Genomic DNA, 16546 nt, shown 5'->3' with positions numbered 1-16546 from the left:
CAGTATTTGCTAATAAAAATGATTTTCAAAAAAAGAAAATACCATGAGTTGAATGTTCCCAAAGAAATCAAGCAGTGCTTTTTGATGTCCTAACATATCTATCGTCTAGATGGGGAAAAGTGAAGCGACAAGATGAAAGGAAGAAGGTGATAGCGGGGCGGAGGGCAGTGCAAATAGAAGAAAGCAGAAATCCTGGGCATGGCCCACTCCAGTGCTTTCTGTGCAACCTGGGATGGGGGGAGGATGACAGGGCTCAATTCTGTGTATCTACAGAGATTTATTGGCTAAGCTTGGTGCAATTGCAATCAGAAATTTTGTTGAATGAAGGCCCCCAAAATTAAATAATGAATTATTCAGCTTTACAAGCAAAATCTTAACTTTTTTAATGGCCGTGATAATAGTCCCTGAATGCTTGTATTTAGGCGGTGCCAGACATTCCAGGTACAACAGATATGAAAACAGTGTCATGAGATGGAGGGCAGGACCAGTGTGGGCATCTGTCTCAGAGAGCTGCAGAGTTCATTCTACCTTCACATTGTCATAAGTGACAATGCAGAGTGGCACACCATGCTAATGCATTGAAGATGCTGATGGAGAATCAAAACTAGAAAACGTCTTATCTGTCAATTAAGTGATGTATCCTCATGGTTAGATTATAGCAATTTAGGGGGCTTTTTGTTTTCTACCAATTGAGATTTGACAGCTGTTTATAAAATATTTACATTCTGATTTCAGTCACATTGACAGCACTTTTGGGTCTTTGGAAGACGATAATTTTATGTTAGGAAAATGTTCAAAAAAATTGAAGCTGATCTATTGAGGAGAAAGACCGGTTTTTAATCTGTTTTAAAAATTGAACAGAGGAAGGGCATCCACTTTTTTTAGAGGATATGCCTTTTAACAGTCAGAAAAAGTAGATATTTGTGATCCAGAAACCTACTACATTAAACGAACATGTAATGCTCTTCCCTCCATTCTGTCCTGAGAACCCTAGCTTTTCTAGTCAGCTCGTCCCTGGGTATCTGCTTCTCGCTCTTTCTCACTTTCATCTGCATGTAAGAATGGCAGTATTTCTATGGGAGCATGGTGAGTTGGATAGGATTTTGTTGTATCTAAATGGAGTTTCATGAAGAACAAATTTAGTACATATTCTTGGTATTAGAAAAAGAGAAAACAAAAAAGTATTGAGAACACAAAGCATTGGATTTATGCAGAATTTGCAAATAAACTATTTTCAAATGTTTTAATGAAATGCATAGATTCACATGTAACATTTTATTATCAGGTATTACATGAGAAATGGTGACTTGAAATCCTTGGTTGATGATCTTTTCAAAGTCTTGATAGTCACTCTCTCTATTTGGTGATTTGTAGGAACAAATAGATAATAGGAAATTTTAAAAAACTATTCTATACCCATTTATAAATTTCCTGTAAATTTACATTATATTTGTAGCATCCAGCAACTATCATTTTCTTTATTGACAAATGTAATATAGAAACTTCTTGGAATAAGGCAAATGATTTTGGAATCCAACAAAACTTTTTTGTATAAAGTATTTTAAAATTTTCTGGAAAGCATATATTCTTTTATAGTCACCCCCCCATCTCCTGCATATGACTTGGAAAATAGACAGAAGTGGCCTTGACCCTAATATCTAGGAAACCAGAAGCAAAAGTACTAGTTCCCATCTGGCCATGCCCCAGATTTTCCACCCTTGGCACCTGCATGTGGACACTCATCACTAAAGTTCACAGTCTTTTTCCTCCAGTGACATGCCTGCCCCTTGGCCACTGATCAGGTCCAGATGCGTAGGGAGATGCATCTAGTAGAAAGTCTACTCTATGCCATATATGTGAAAGCACTCTAAGTTCTTGAGGCAGGGAATTCCAATGTCCTGAGTATATGATGCATGGTCTCAAAGGAGCCAAGCTCCTTTTGGGTGTGCCCCTTTGAGAGGGTCATAGCCACAGGTAAGCCAATGTCACCCATTGTAAACAGATTCTGATTGAGAAGGGCTGAGATGGGCCTGACCTTGTACACTTCACCAAATGAAGCTGATGCTGGTGATTGCAGGTTGAATAACAAGACTGTAATACACAAATCCAAGGCAGGGTCCCTGTGGCCTGGGTCTAGGATGGTGCTGGACAGAAGTGTTTGCTTTAGGTGAAGGCAGAGGTGTGTATTGCTTCGGGCATCTTCCCTTACCAGGACCCCCCAGCTTGGCCTTCATACCTCTCGCTCCAGATTCTCCACTGTGTCCCTTAGCAATGAACAGCTCTGGTTGCTCCATTGGTTCCCAACCCAGTGGCCATGATGGCTGGCAGCAAATGTGATGTCTGGGTGGCAGAGCCCACTTCAGCCATCCATGGAGCATTATGGAATATCAACAAGTTCCAGATGTTCCTACTGTGGTTGTAGCCTGTCTGGATAGTCCTGGAGCAGAGCACCAGGTCAATTAAGCCAAGTTCTGCTGGCTGCTTAGGTCTGAGGACATTGTTCTTGCTGCTACAGAGTGTGTGAGAAGCCTACAGGGAAGTTCAAAAGGCACATAAGTAGGGATAGGAACTGCAGTAGTTCTCTGGCAATATTATATATAATATATTGTAGGAGAATATACTAAAAAGTAAAATGAAATTTTTGGAGATGACCCAAATGAAAATAATGAATTTTAAAGAAACCATGTGTAAGCTCTCAGGGGAACATTTGGACTAAATTAAAAGGGAATGCTAACCAGGAACAAGAGAGAAAACATAAAATCAGAGAAAGTACTTTTAAATAAAAGTAACAGTTGACCTAAGCATAAAGTAGACCTCTGCAATGAAAACTATAAACACTGAAGAAAGAAACACTGAAGATACTAGAAGACGGAAAAACTTCCCATGTTAATCAGTAGAGTATTGTCAAAATAGCTATATTAAAGATTCAACTCACTCCCCATCAAAAATCCAATGACATTCTTCACAGAAATATGTTTTAATCTCAAAATTCAGATGGAAACACAAAAGACTTTCAATAGCGAAAGCCATCTTGAGTATGAAGAGCAATGGCTGGAGGTACCACATTACCTGACTTCAAACTATACCGCAGATCCATAGTGACAAAAACAACCTGGCACAAGAAACAGACACAAAACCAGCAGAATAGAAAAGAAGATTCAGAAATAAGCTCACACAGCTACATCCATCTGACTTTTGACAAAGGTACGAAAAACATACATAGAGGAAAAGTCTTTTTTTTTAAACTGGATATTCACTTGTAGAAGACTGAAATGGATGTGAACGTAGAAGACTGAAACCAGATCTCTTTCTCACCCTATACGAAGATCAACTGAAAATGTATCAAATGAACATGAACACTAAGACCTGACACTTTGACACTACTAGAGGAAAACAGGGGAAGTACTTCAAGACGTAGGACTAGGCAAGGACTTTCTGAATAAACTCCAGTAGCTCAGGAAATAGCAGCAAGAATTGACTAATGGGATTGCATCAAGTTAAAATGCTTCTGCACAGCAAATCAATCAACAGAGTGAAGAGAAAACCAACAGAATAGGATAAAACTTGGCCAGATATTCTTCCAATGGGGGAATTGATATCAAGAAAATAAAAAGAGCTCAAAGAATTAAACAACAAAAAGCAAAGAATTCAAAAAATTGAACCAACACTTTTGAAATGACGAAGTACAAATGGCCAATGAATACATAAAACAATGTTCGACATCTTTAGCCATCAGAGAAATACAAATCAAAACTACATTGAGACTCCATTCCACTACAGTCAGAAAGGCTGTCATCAAGAAAACAAAGAATAACAAATATTGGTAAAGATTTATAACACCTGTACACTCCTGGTGGAAATGTCAGTTAGTGCAGCCACTATGGAAATTCCTCAAAAATTTAAATAGGGAACTTCCATCTGATCTAGCTGTACTACTTCTTGGTTTATACCCAAAAGAACCAAAGTCAGTTTGCTATAGATACCTGCATAACCATGCTTATCTCTGCACTGTTCGCAATGTTCAGTTTATGGGATCAGTCTAAGTGCCCATAAGCAGATGAATGGATAAAGAAAACACACAATGGAGTTTTCTTCCATATTCAGTCATAAAAAATGAAATCATGTCATTTGTAGAAAAAAAGATGGATGCAACTAGGGCTCCTCATGTTAAGTGAAATAAGCCAGTCCCACAAGTATCACTTGTTTTCTCTCAGATGTAGAATCTTCTAATAGGAAAGGGAAAAAAAGGACATAAAAGGAAAAAGAGGACTGTTAGGGATGTAGAAGGGGGAAGAGGGAAGGGAGCACAAAGGGCAAAAATAGAGGGGATGAATATGATCAAAGTACATTGTATGCATGTGTGGAAATGTCATAATGAAACTTCTTTGTACAACTAAAGCAATTCAAAGGCATACCGGAGAAACAAATACCAACACTGTGCTATAAACAAAGCGAGTAAGAGGCATAGGAGTCAAGACAATTTGATTAAACTATCAAAATATATCACAGAATAGTTAATAATAGAAACAAAAATAGCATTAGAATATGAACACCAAAAGTAAAAGAAACCTTATGCAATTACTACAAAAAATTGTAACATTAGAGCAGCCGTGGAAAACCAGCAATGATCAGGCAAAATAATATAGGTGATTACTTTCAGAAAAATACAGGTTTGGAGTTTGTAGGTGGTACTTTTTAAATAAAAGAAGGTTTTTGAAACAGTTGCACAACACAAAGAAATTAAATTACACTCCAAGAGAAATGAGAGGGCACTTAGGCTTCCAGTGAAAAACTTTTGGAGCTGGGCTCAAAAATGAAAGGCACAACCTTTGCACCAAACAACATCTGCACACATGCAATATAAAAAGAAACAAATTCATCACACATAGAGAAAAAGCCTTAAAAAGGGCCCTTTTAATGCAATCCAAGGAAAAGTCTGTGCACATGTTATATTTACACTCCTGTGTATCACACAGAAAAGGGAATTTCAATTGACACAGTTTCATATTATCCTGAGATTACAAGCCTTATCCAATTTTGACACATCCTTTCAGCAAAATAGCTATTCAATTCCTACTGCATGCTACCGAGAGAGAAATTTTGCATGCTCTATACTAATGCTTCTAGCACAGCCTCCATCTTCGAAGAGCTGAAATCCAGTGTTTACGACAAGCTCTATACATGTGTTTTTTCCGTACTGTGAGTTGTTCAATACAGCCCTAGATCTAAGCAATGTAATTGAGTTGTCATGGCCTGTATCTTTACCATATTTAGAATCTTGATGGTTTCACAGTAAAAGGCACAAAGATGCTTTTGGAAAATGTTTCTGGAAAAAAATGTGTTAATTGACATGCAAGGTAGAATAAAAGGCAATACCATTACATGACTTCAGGGCTTAGAGATACCCTTCTAAAAGACCTGGGTGACACCAGACTTGAGAAAAGGCAGGATTTATATAGACAGAAAGAAACTAGAGGGCACTGCAGGGATCACGGATGTGAAGGAGAATGTAAGAAACAGCTTCAGAACTGTGATGACACACGTGGAGGAGCGGGATGGGAAAAGACAGAAAAAGCCAGAATGAGAAGGCCTTGCTATACCTAAAGGGTCTTGGCTTATTTTTCACACTGGAGTTTGAAAGCTTGCTAAGCATGTGCTTTACCACTTGAGCCATGCCCCCAGTCCTTTTTCTGCTTTATTTTTCCAATAGGTTCTCTTCTGGTAGGTTTTTGACTAGGCTGGTCTGAGACCATGATCCTACATAGCTGGGATCACAGGTATGTGTGCCACTGTCCAGCTTGATGGTTGATAAGGAGTCTCACTAACTTTTTGCTCTGGCCTGGCATCAATTTCCATTCACCTAGATGAGTCCAGAGAGGGAGACAGACTCACAGGCACAGATACTGGTAGGTGAATAGATAATGGTGGTCAGAAAAAGAGGCAGTTCTAGTGTTATTATTGCTCGTATTTTCCCAACTATGAGGGAATGGCAAGCAGGGTACAATTCTCCACTGAATTCAAAGAAGGAAGTAAGATCTGACACTGTCTTTTGGATTTAGGACAGCTCTGAAGAACGCAAGCCAGTACACAGTGACTGAGTTCAAGGGCTTTGTTCTCAGACAGACTTCTGTGTCCTGGCCCTACCATCTTCCTCCTAGTCATGGGATCTGCATCAGGTGAGCTGGGAGGCATGATAGGTAAGAGCCAGGAGGGGAGGGGAGTTAAGTCATGAATGAGAACAATGTCAAGTTCATAGATTTGAGCTTGCTACAATACACTGTGTCCAGTAACATTAGCAGTTATTATTTCACCTCTCTAAGCCTTAGTTCCTTTTTCTTTTTTTAACTGTTTTTTGTTGTTGTTTGTTTTTAATTTTTTATCCATTTATTCACATGTACATACATTGTTTGTGCCATTTCTCCCCCTGCCCCCCACCTCTTCCCTCTATCCCCCACCTCCCTCACTTCCAGACAGAACCTGTTCTGCCCTTTTCTCCAAGTTTGTTGAAGAGAAGACATAAGCAATAATAAGAAAGACAAAGCGATTGTGCTAGTTGAGATAAAAATAGCTATACAGAGAGATTCCTAGCATCGCTTCCACGCACAAGTGTATTACAACCCAAGTTGATTCATCTCTACCTGACCTTTTCACTAGTTCCCATCTCCTTCCCATATTGACCTCTTTCCCTTTAAGGTTTCTGTATCAGTTCCTCTGGAGTGCGGACATCAAACACTTCCATGTTTTTGGTTTTCTACCCATCCCCATACCTCCCATATGTGCTCTCCCCTTGTCATGTGACCCAAGTCCAACAATATTGCTGCATTTGTCCTCGATCTAAAGTCTGCATATGAGGGAGAACATAACATTTTTGGTCTTCTGAGCCTAGCTAACCTTGCTCAAAATGATGTTCTCCAGTTCCATCCATTTACTTGCAAATAATAAGATTTCTTTTTTCTTCCTGGCTGAGTAAAACTCCATTGTGCATAAATACCACATTTTCTTGATCCAGTCATCAGTAGTGGGGCATCTTGGCTGTTTCCATAACTTGGCTATTATGAATAGCACTGCAATCAACCTGGGTGTGCAGGTGCCTCTGGAGTGACCTGTGTTGCATTCCTGTGGGTGTATCCCCAGGGGTGGGATTGCTGGATCATTTGTCAGATCTATGTTTAGATTTTTAAGAAGCCTCCATATTGTTTTCCAGAGTGGTTGCACTAGCTTGCATTCCCACCAGCAGTGTATGAAGGTTCCTTTTTCCCCACAGCCTCACCAACACCTGTTGTTGGAGGTGCGTTTGATGATGGCTATTCTAACAAGGGTGAGGTGGAATCTTAGTGTGGTTTTGATTTTAAGCCTTAGTTTCCACTTGAAAAATGGACCTTACCACTGTTGTTTATGATAAAAGAGACATTGTGCATAAAGTTCCTAGCAGCCAGCAAGTAAATGTAAAGGGAAAAAGAGAAGTATGAGTGTGTCAGGGAAGACTCTGCTTGGCAGCAAGAGACTTGTGAGGAAGATTGGAGGAGAGAAAGTGATTTGTGACTGGGAGGCAAAGTTTTCAACTGAATTTATAAGATGATAGAATCCAATTAAAGCCTCATTATAAGGTCCAGGGCCAGCAACTCATCTGTGATAAATTTAAAGGAAACAGATTCATTTTCACTTTACTGATGGTGAGGGGAGATCTTGTGTGTGCCTGGGCACATTTTAGGAGAAATGTCTGCAGAGGCTAACTGAACATAATGAGATTTTAAATTGGGGAGTGACATTAATTACCACATTATATCACATGTGAACCAGTGAACAAAACAAAGTTAAGACTGAGTACACTAAATTTAACTAAAGTACTATGTTTGGTAGTATCACACATACAACATAAATATTGGTGTCTTAAAAATATATTATGTATATAAGATATAGATATAGATAGACAGATAGAGATAGAGATAAATAGATATAGATATAGAGCTAGATATAGGTAGAGATAGATAGAGATAGAGATAGATACAGATGTAGACATAGAGATAGATAGATATAGATAGATATAGAGATAGAGATATAGATATAGATAGATATAGATAGTATAGATATAGATATAGAGATAGAGATAGAGACAGAGACAGATATAGATAGAGATAGAGATAGATAGAGATATATAACATGTTTTGATTCCCAGATGAAGCAGAAGGAACATAAGGGCAATCCTGGCCCCGTGCCTGGACCACGTAGATGTCAGACAATGATAGAAGGATATATGAATGAATCAAGCCCAAGACTGCAACTTATGGAACTTTTATGGGAGAGCTTCATCTCAGAAAATAAAAAAGAGCCAATAACAGTAAGCTAACAGCTATTAGTTTCTCTATCAACAAATTTAATATGAATTGATGCTTATTGATGGGAAACTAGGTTAACAGGAATTTTTTATGAGCTGATTTGTCAAATTAAAAACCACAGGCAGGACCATGTAAAATGCAAATGCTATAGGTATAGCCAGGACTGTGCACAGCCAGTTAGAAGAAGGCAAGTTATGGTACACAATGACATCATTAGGTATTACCTAGAAGAATCACTAGGTATTACCTACATGCACCTCAGCATGAAAATATTCTTATCAGAGAACAAGGAAGGCAAAGTTCAAAGCTGGAGGTTGACACTTTGCACAGAGAATGGTAAAAGTGTTCAGAGAAGACTGAGTAACAGACTTAGCTAAGAGGTCTTCTCACCTTCTTCTTAGTCCCTAGAATTGGAACTCTGGTGACTTGTGACTAACACCAAATCGCTCCCTTTCAGAGATAAGTACAAATCCATACTCAAAGTGTGGCCCAAGGACCAGCAGCCAGAGCAGAATCACCTGGAAACTTTGTGAAAATACGGAATCTTGGATCCCAGCCTTACCCAATCAGACTGTGGTTAATAAGTTCTCCAGGTGACTCATAGGTACATAAATAGTAAGCCCTGGCATGTAGGTTAGAAATGCATCTTTAAAGCACATGGATGTTGACTTAATTCCCACCCCACCTTGGGCAAACTAATTGTCTAATCTCCTTTCCTATCTATACTCCTTAGTATAAATCAGTTATAAGAGTATCAGTTATTTATGAGTATAACTCATAAATCAGTTATAAGAGATAAATGGGATTGTTTCATGTAAGGTGTTTATATGGTGCCTGCCTTTTAGTAAGCATTTAATAAATGTTAGCTACTTTTATTTTTCCTCTGTTGAGCAGGGTCAAAAGGAAATAGTGAGGAAGAAGTGCTCTTGCTACTATCTTTTGCTTTACTTTCCCAACCCTATCCTTACACTGAAAGGAAAAGAAAATATGATTTTGTTTCAGGCATGGACTTGTAAATGGATCTAATAATTCTTCTGATTAATCCTCCACCACAAAATGTTCTACTCACATTGCTATTGTCAAGTCACTTAATCTCTTAGAGCCTCATTCCCCCAGTAGCTTGGGATGGCAAAATCAGTGTGGCTCTTGGAATTATGACAGTCAAGTGAAATGGTCCATAAGATAGTGCTTTACACATTGTAAAGAGCAATTTCCTAGAAGTTCACAAGACAGATTTCTCAGTTAGAAGAAACCATCTTGAGATGAGAGGTTAAATAACATCAGGCGCTGAATTACATCACTTACAATGATGCTTAGAGTAAGTCACTTATCTCCCTCTCTGATAGTGTTAAAGAAAAAAGCAAAAGATTTGGAAGCATGGCTCAAGTGGTACAGTACTAGCCTAGCAAACTTGAGGCCCTGAGTTCAAACCCCAGTACTGCCAATTAATTAATTAGCTAATTAATTAACTTAATTTAATTTAAATAACAGAGCATAACAATAAAGTGGTAAAAAAATTCATTCAGAAACTATTACAATAAAGATAAGGAGACATTGATGTGGAATTCGGCCCAGTTCTAAATACAATGTGGACATATGGAGATTTATACACAAAGAGCAAGGTGAGGTCAATGGATAAAATATTATTCAGAGAAAATTTCAGAGGTTATGGGTGGTGTTCCAGCTGAACAGGCCTTATAGGATTTTTGTTGTAGGCAAACCAGAGGGGTGCAGGGAAGAGGAATTAGAGGAATTTGATCAGGTACAGAGAGTAATCAGATATTAAGGGATTACTGATAAACTGACTTAGCAGGATTCTTGCTAAATCTGAGTTGTGCAGAGACAGACACAAAGTCTGAAAGTCAGGGCCCACATGGTGTTAAATTTCAGAGCAGCCTAAGTGACTTTAGGTCCAGAAGGGAATCTATGTCAATAGGAAGAGACAGGCTGTAGCTATGGACTGGATGGAGGAGAAATTGGTTGCCTCATCAAAGACAGAGGCCTCTGCAGATGGAACCCAGAGAGTCTTTGTGAAAACTGGTCCAGACATCTAAGAGCTGCTTCACCATTTTGTTTTTACTTTATCTAACAGCAGAAAATGGGACACATATGCTTCAAGAGCAAGACCAAATTAAACAAATAGGCACTGAATAAAGATTCAAAGGAGAAAAAGAGGAAGAGATGATTGATTGCACTGTTTGAGTTTTGAGAAAGGATTTCCATGGTTGGTATTGTGGGGAGATGGAATCTGAAGAGGGAATTGCAGTCCTGCTGGAAAAGATAGAATGAGAAAAAGCAGAGCCAGAAAAGTTTACAGCATGTGAAGGAAGGGTAAAGAAGGTCTTTGGAGGTTCCTTTGGAACTCCAGATGGCACAAGATTGGAAGAGGAATAGAAAAGGAAGGTTAATGTTAGATTGCCCTAGGATGGGTCACATACTAATGTTGAATTGGGAACTGAACTGTGATTTCAGAACTTTTATGTAGCATCCATGGGTGAGTTGACTAAAACAGGAGTAAGTGGATTAAATCAGAGGAGCTATTTCAGTGACTCAGGAAAAGTAATTGGGCCCTGAGCTGAATTTGTGAAACAATGGTCTCCCCTTATCTAGGTTTCACTCAATGGTTTCATTTACTTGTTGTCAAGGAATATATTAAATGGAAAATCCCAAAAATAAACAAGTCATAAGTTTGAAATTGCCACATTATCCTTAGGAGCATGATAAATTCTCATCCCGTTCTGCTCAGTCCCACTGTGGATATTAGTCATCCCTTTTCCAGAGTATCCAGGCTATATATACTATCTCCCCATCAGTACGTAGTAGCTGTCTTGGTTATCAGACTGACTTGTGGGGTATGGTAGTGCTTGTGTTCAAGTCACCCTTACTATACTTAATAATGACCTAAAGAGCAAAAGTAGTGATGCAAAGGAGACACCAGAGCATAAAACATGAATGGACAGATTAATTCTGGTACTATACTGCAGAACATTTTTAAAAACCCACAGTGAATGTAGGGTTTGATAACTATCTTTGGTTTTAAGCATCCATCAGGAGTCTTGGAACATATCCCCACTGTGGGATAACACAGGAGGAGACTCCTGTACTAGGAATGAACAGGAAAGGACAGGTTAGAGTAAATGCCTTTCTGATAGGCACACATTGACTCTTTCATGCCACCAAGATGTCTCACTGCTATGGGAAAACAAGAATCATTCACCTTATAGTTGGAACTGCTCTTGCCAAATTCCATCTTTAGATATAATTTTTTATTAAAGTTGGTGTGAGAAAAGTGCAAATATACTACTTACTGGTTCTATTTTTATGTCCCTGTAAAGGGAAAGAAAAAAAGGAAGAGTTCTATTCATGTGTCATACTCTGAAACTTATGGTAGTTTGCTAATTATAAGTTCTATTGTCTTGGTCTCAAAAGGAATTCAAAGCTGAACCAAGTATAGAAGGTCTCCCAGACCCCAGTGATTACACAGCTGCAAAATCTGCAGCCAAAATGTCAGCCTGCCTTAGTATTTTTGCAGGCCAAAAGGCCAAGCAAAGTCAAGTTAAATTGTTTCTTGTTTCTTAGGGAAAAAAAATGCAAAAATCTAACAATACCACTCAAAACTGCACCATAAATTTGAGTCACTCCTTTGACCTCCTAGACTATTGGCTAAAATGGCTTTTTTCCATCTGTTGAATGGAGATAATCTTACTTTCCTCTATTCCTGCCTTTCTAACAAAGCTTTTTGAGCTCTGTGTTTCCAAGATATTTTCACGGAGTCAAAAATTGAACATATTTTGGACGTGTCATTCATATGGCTGTGGACAGATGCTGTCTCCTGATATAATTCTTTAAGTCAATGATTAGCTGCTTTCATTTCACCTTCTCTCAGACCTTGGTGTCTCTCTAAAGGAAACCAGGCAGATCACCATAATTCTCACATAATCTTGAAATACCTCCTATACATGGACAACTCTTCCCAAAGGCTTTACAAATAACACGAAGTAAGCAATTGACTTAGGGTCAATTACTCTTTTGGGAAAAATAAATACCAAGAAAATTCAAAGAGGTCAGTGGCTCACACCTATAATTCTAGATATGTGGGAGGCAGAGTTAGGAGAACCACAATTCTGGCCAGTCCAAGCATGCCCTCAAGAAAAGTTAGCAAGACCCTATCCCAAAGACAAATCCAGATGTGATGATGCCCACCTCTAATCCAGCTAGCTGAAGGCATAGTAAGAGGATCATGGCCCAAGGCCACTCCTGGGGAAAAGCTGAAGACCCTATCTGAAAAATAACTAAAGCAAAATAACTGGGGGTGTGGTTCAAGTAATAGAGTGCTTTCTCAGAAAGGACTCTAAAAAAGATTCAAAGAAATCTTTTTTGGACTGCCAAAAAAGATTCAAAGAAAAAGAACTAACATGAAAATTTTGGTGTTAAGATTACAGGTGACTTTTAAAATTGTATCATTTTTTTCTACATTGTCCATAGGGAAAAATACCACTTACTTATGTGAGTTAAAAACCTATTTAAAAAACATTTTTCACCAGATCAATCATACTTCATTTTGATTACTTCTATATAGACTTTCTAAAAGACAATTTTCTCTTTTTTGGCAATTCTGGGGTTTGAATTCAGGGTCTTCAATTCTATCATTTGAGCCATAGCCATCGCCTTTTTTCACTTTAGTTATCTTTCAGATAGGCTGTCCCTCACTTGCCCTGAGCCAGCCTCATTCCTAGATCCTCCTGCCTTCACCTCCCAATTCCTTGTAACTACCTGTGAGTATAGGCATGCACTACCCTTTCCCCCAAAAAATATGTTTCTTAAAATATGTTGACGGGGTTGTACACATCAAAGAATTATTTTCTTTTATATTAGTGGTACTTAAGTTTTGGGTTTCAAAATAGCTTAGGAAACTGATATAGAATTCTGTATGTTTGGTTTTGAAAATGATGGTCACTTAAAAAACCAACTAACTAATCTTTGCTGTCAACATTTATAAGAAAAATAAATACAATGTAATATCATACTGACTTTGCTAGGATCTAGTCTTAGAATAAAAGAGATGCTTCACAAGAAAGGCCAATGGGTACATCTGCCCCAACATTTCAAATACAGTAAGATCCATGTAATGACATTAGATTGCATAGAATTATTTGGGATATATGCAAAAAGGAACTGGAATTCTGAAATGTCCTGATCCTCCTTCCACATCACTAGCTGTGCTAAATTATCCAGTTTTAGATGAATGAATTGAGGGAGGGACATGGAAGTCATACTCTCGGTCCTATTGCACTCAGTTTGGTAAATTGGGAGAGGTCAAAGTAAAACCAATCACCCTGCCAAGTTGTTTCTCCTATAGAACGTGATATGAAGAAACTGGCTAACAACTTAGGTTCAACAGTGACAGACCCTGGTGGCCTAGCCCAGAAGAACGAGAATAGTATTTGAGAAGCCACTGTCTTTCTTAACTCCCTTCCTCTATTCTGACATTTCCCACCTCTATCATAAATATACTTTAGGCAGTAAGTTCCATGATGAAACCAGTTTGGTGTGATTTTGATTCTGTGGTTTAAAATATGGACAGGCAAGTCATTGAATCAAAGAAACTGTTCACAGGGGTAGGTTGCCTTTAAAATAAAGCCAAATCACATTAACACCATCTTTCTCCAGTGTCCATGGTTACTGGTCCCTTATGTAATTAGAATATGCTCATCGTTCTTTCACCAATGTTTGGAGAGGAGTTGGGCTGCCGCATGAGGACAGCTACATCACTAGATAATAGGAATTTTTCAGCTCCACTGCAGACTTAGGGGAGCCATGTCACAAATGTGGCCCATGGTTGACCTAAGCAACATTGTGTAGTACCTGGCTGTGACTGTGGTGTCTCCTGCCTATGTGGAGCCCTGACCTCTCCACAGGGTCTGCAGGTCCATCATGTTTCACCATAAGCTCCTCCTTCCTCCCTCTCTGCCTCACCTCCAGCCACCATCCCCTCACCATTTCCACAGGTGCATGTCTAGCCTCTGACCCTCCTCCTCCCAGGAGAGTTTTCAAGGACTATGGAAACACTGTTCTGCATCTGCACTGTTCATAGCAGTAACACTGGGCACCTCATGAAATGGTGCCCTTGAAATGGGGCCAGTAAGACTTAAAGAAATGAAACTTTAATTCCCTGTGCTGAATTTAAATTTAAAGCAGTAGCCTGTGGCAAGTGCCTAGTGCATTAGACAATAGGTAAATTTTCCCATTCAGAACTCCTCTTCTGAACAACAGAACACAGAAAATTATTTGAGTGTATCTTTCTCTGCAATTCTCCCAAGAATGGGACAAAACTCACACAATTCCAACATGCATAGGAGAGACTAGAACTTTATTCTCTGCTTATGTAACTGAGGTCTTGCTTGCATACTCACTGAACAAGTAAGTTCAGATACCTGTCATTTCCAAAGGTCACCAGTGATCTGTAAAGGCAGCCCAGATAGTGTCTCATTCTTGGCTCCTAACTCTCTGCTTTAATCATACAGATTGTGTCCTCCAAATGCTACTTTCATGTTTCTGCTTTTTGGATTAATACCATGCTATCTCAGCTTCTTACACCCCTGCCACTCATTACACTTACCAAATCCAATACATTTCCAGGTTCTTGGCTTTGCTTTTCTGAGAAGCTTCCATAGATCAAACAAGCCTCTGAAATTTGCATTCATTCAGCCTTTATAAAAAGAAAACATTTCTTGAGGTCTTAACTACATTCCAGACAAGCATGATGGATAGATAGAGTGGTTGACTGTAATAATAATAACAGATTAATATTTGTTGAGGACTTACTATATGTCAGATACTCTACTTAGCAAAGTGAATGCATGATTTAATTTACTTTTCATAAGTACTCAATGAGAAAGATAGTAAGATTGGTGGTTGCCAGGTTTAATGGGAGAGGGAGAGATGAATAGATACAATGCTGGGTACTTTACAACAGTGAAATTACTCTTTATGATACTAAAGTGATGGATACATATTATACATTTGTTAAAATCCGTGGAGTATAAAACATGGAGGGTGAACCCTAATGTAAACTATGGACTTCCATTAATAATTATCTATTAACATTGCTTCATTAATTACAGCAAGTGCACCACATTCATGTGACATGTTAGTAGTAAGAGAAACTTATTAAATGTGACATAGAGGCTGGGAAGGAAAGAGAGTAGATAGGAGGTCTCTGGGCTTCTATTCAATTTTTCTGCAAACCTAAAACTACCCTAAAAATAAAGTCTATTATTAAAATTGATTGACTTGAGAGAATAGAATAGATCAAAGCAATCAGGTGTCATGAGACTATTGTTCAAGAAACATCTGTTTCAGATTTAGACACACACAATGTATGTGGGCACTTTCTTGTGTACATGAGTGTACTAGGTCACAGTGTAAATATACATGAGTGAATATATGTATATGCACAAAATATTTAAATATTTATCTTGCTGCAGAGAAAGCAAAACGTTGACAGCTACCATTTTAGAGATTGCTGCAAATACAAGATACTTATTTTCCAGCTTATTGAAACTGTCCAGAATTCCAGCAATGACTTTAAACTTACCTCACACAAAAAGGAAATCTTTCAGCCACAGACTTTAGTAGATATGAAATGTGACTGGCGTAATGTGTCTGTGTTCTAAAATGATTGCACATGATAGCTGTAGGATGTTTTATGAAAGCATTTAACTATTGGAAATAACAAAATTATCCCAGAAGATTTACATGACAAAATGGCTTTTGTCAAGACAGTTTTCAGTGCTCCTGATTGGGTGCAATAGTGCTCTATTCAAAGTTTGATAAAATGCTGGCTAGATTTTGGTTGTTCTTTTTAGTGTAGCACAACTGAATTACAGCCTCGCAACAATATCAGGGCTGGCCTGCAGGAAGTTCTTGAAGGAACCCATGAGTATAGAGACCTTATATGTTTGGTGGGACTATTTGTTTTGGTGGGACTTATTTGTCCCACAGCCTTTCTCAGGATAGGAACTCAATAAATATAAGTCTAGTTTTTGGTTGGCTCAAGTTAATAACTTTCATTTATAAAGGCAGGTGATTTTGTCACTGAAATTGATCAGTTTGTTTTTATTGTTTGATTTCTCTATTGCACTTTTGATCTCTCATCTACACCTGTGTGCTGAGGAAAAGAAGGTCTTAATTAGCAGGCAGTGCTGTCC

The 16546-nt window shown here is 38.5% G+C and overlaps 1 protein-coding gene across 13 annotated transcripts in view; it reads left to right on the top strand.

The window, feature by feature from the left end:
- Positions 1 to 16546, top strand: part of Chrm3 (cholinergic receptor muscarinic 3) — a 429909-nt gene that overhangs the window by 203171 nt on the left and 210192 nt on the right. For 2 of the 13 annotated variants that reach the window (XM_074056781.1, XM_074056788.1), the window contains one exon: positions 6060 to 6176. The exons of the other annotated variants lie outside the window; for them this stretch is intronic. The gene's annotated coding sequence lies outside the window, so the exon portion shown is untranslated. The remainder of the gene's footprint in view (positions 1 to 6059; positions 6177 to 16546) is intronic. 13 annotated transcript variants of the gene reach the window in all.

Source organism: Castor canadensis, chromosome 15 (genome assembly GCF_047511655.1).
Source record: "Castor canadensis chromosome 15, mCasCan1.hap1v2, whole genome shotgun sequence".
Taxonomy (NCBI): domain Eukaryota; kingdom Metazoa; phylum Chordata; class Mammalia; order Rodentia; family Castoridae; genus Castor; species Castor canadensis.
The sequence above is the reverse complement of the archived record's forward strand: the minus strand, read 5'-3'. Positions and strand labels throughout refer to the sequence as shown.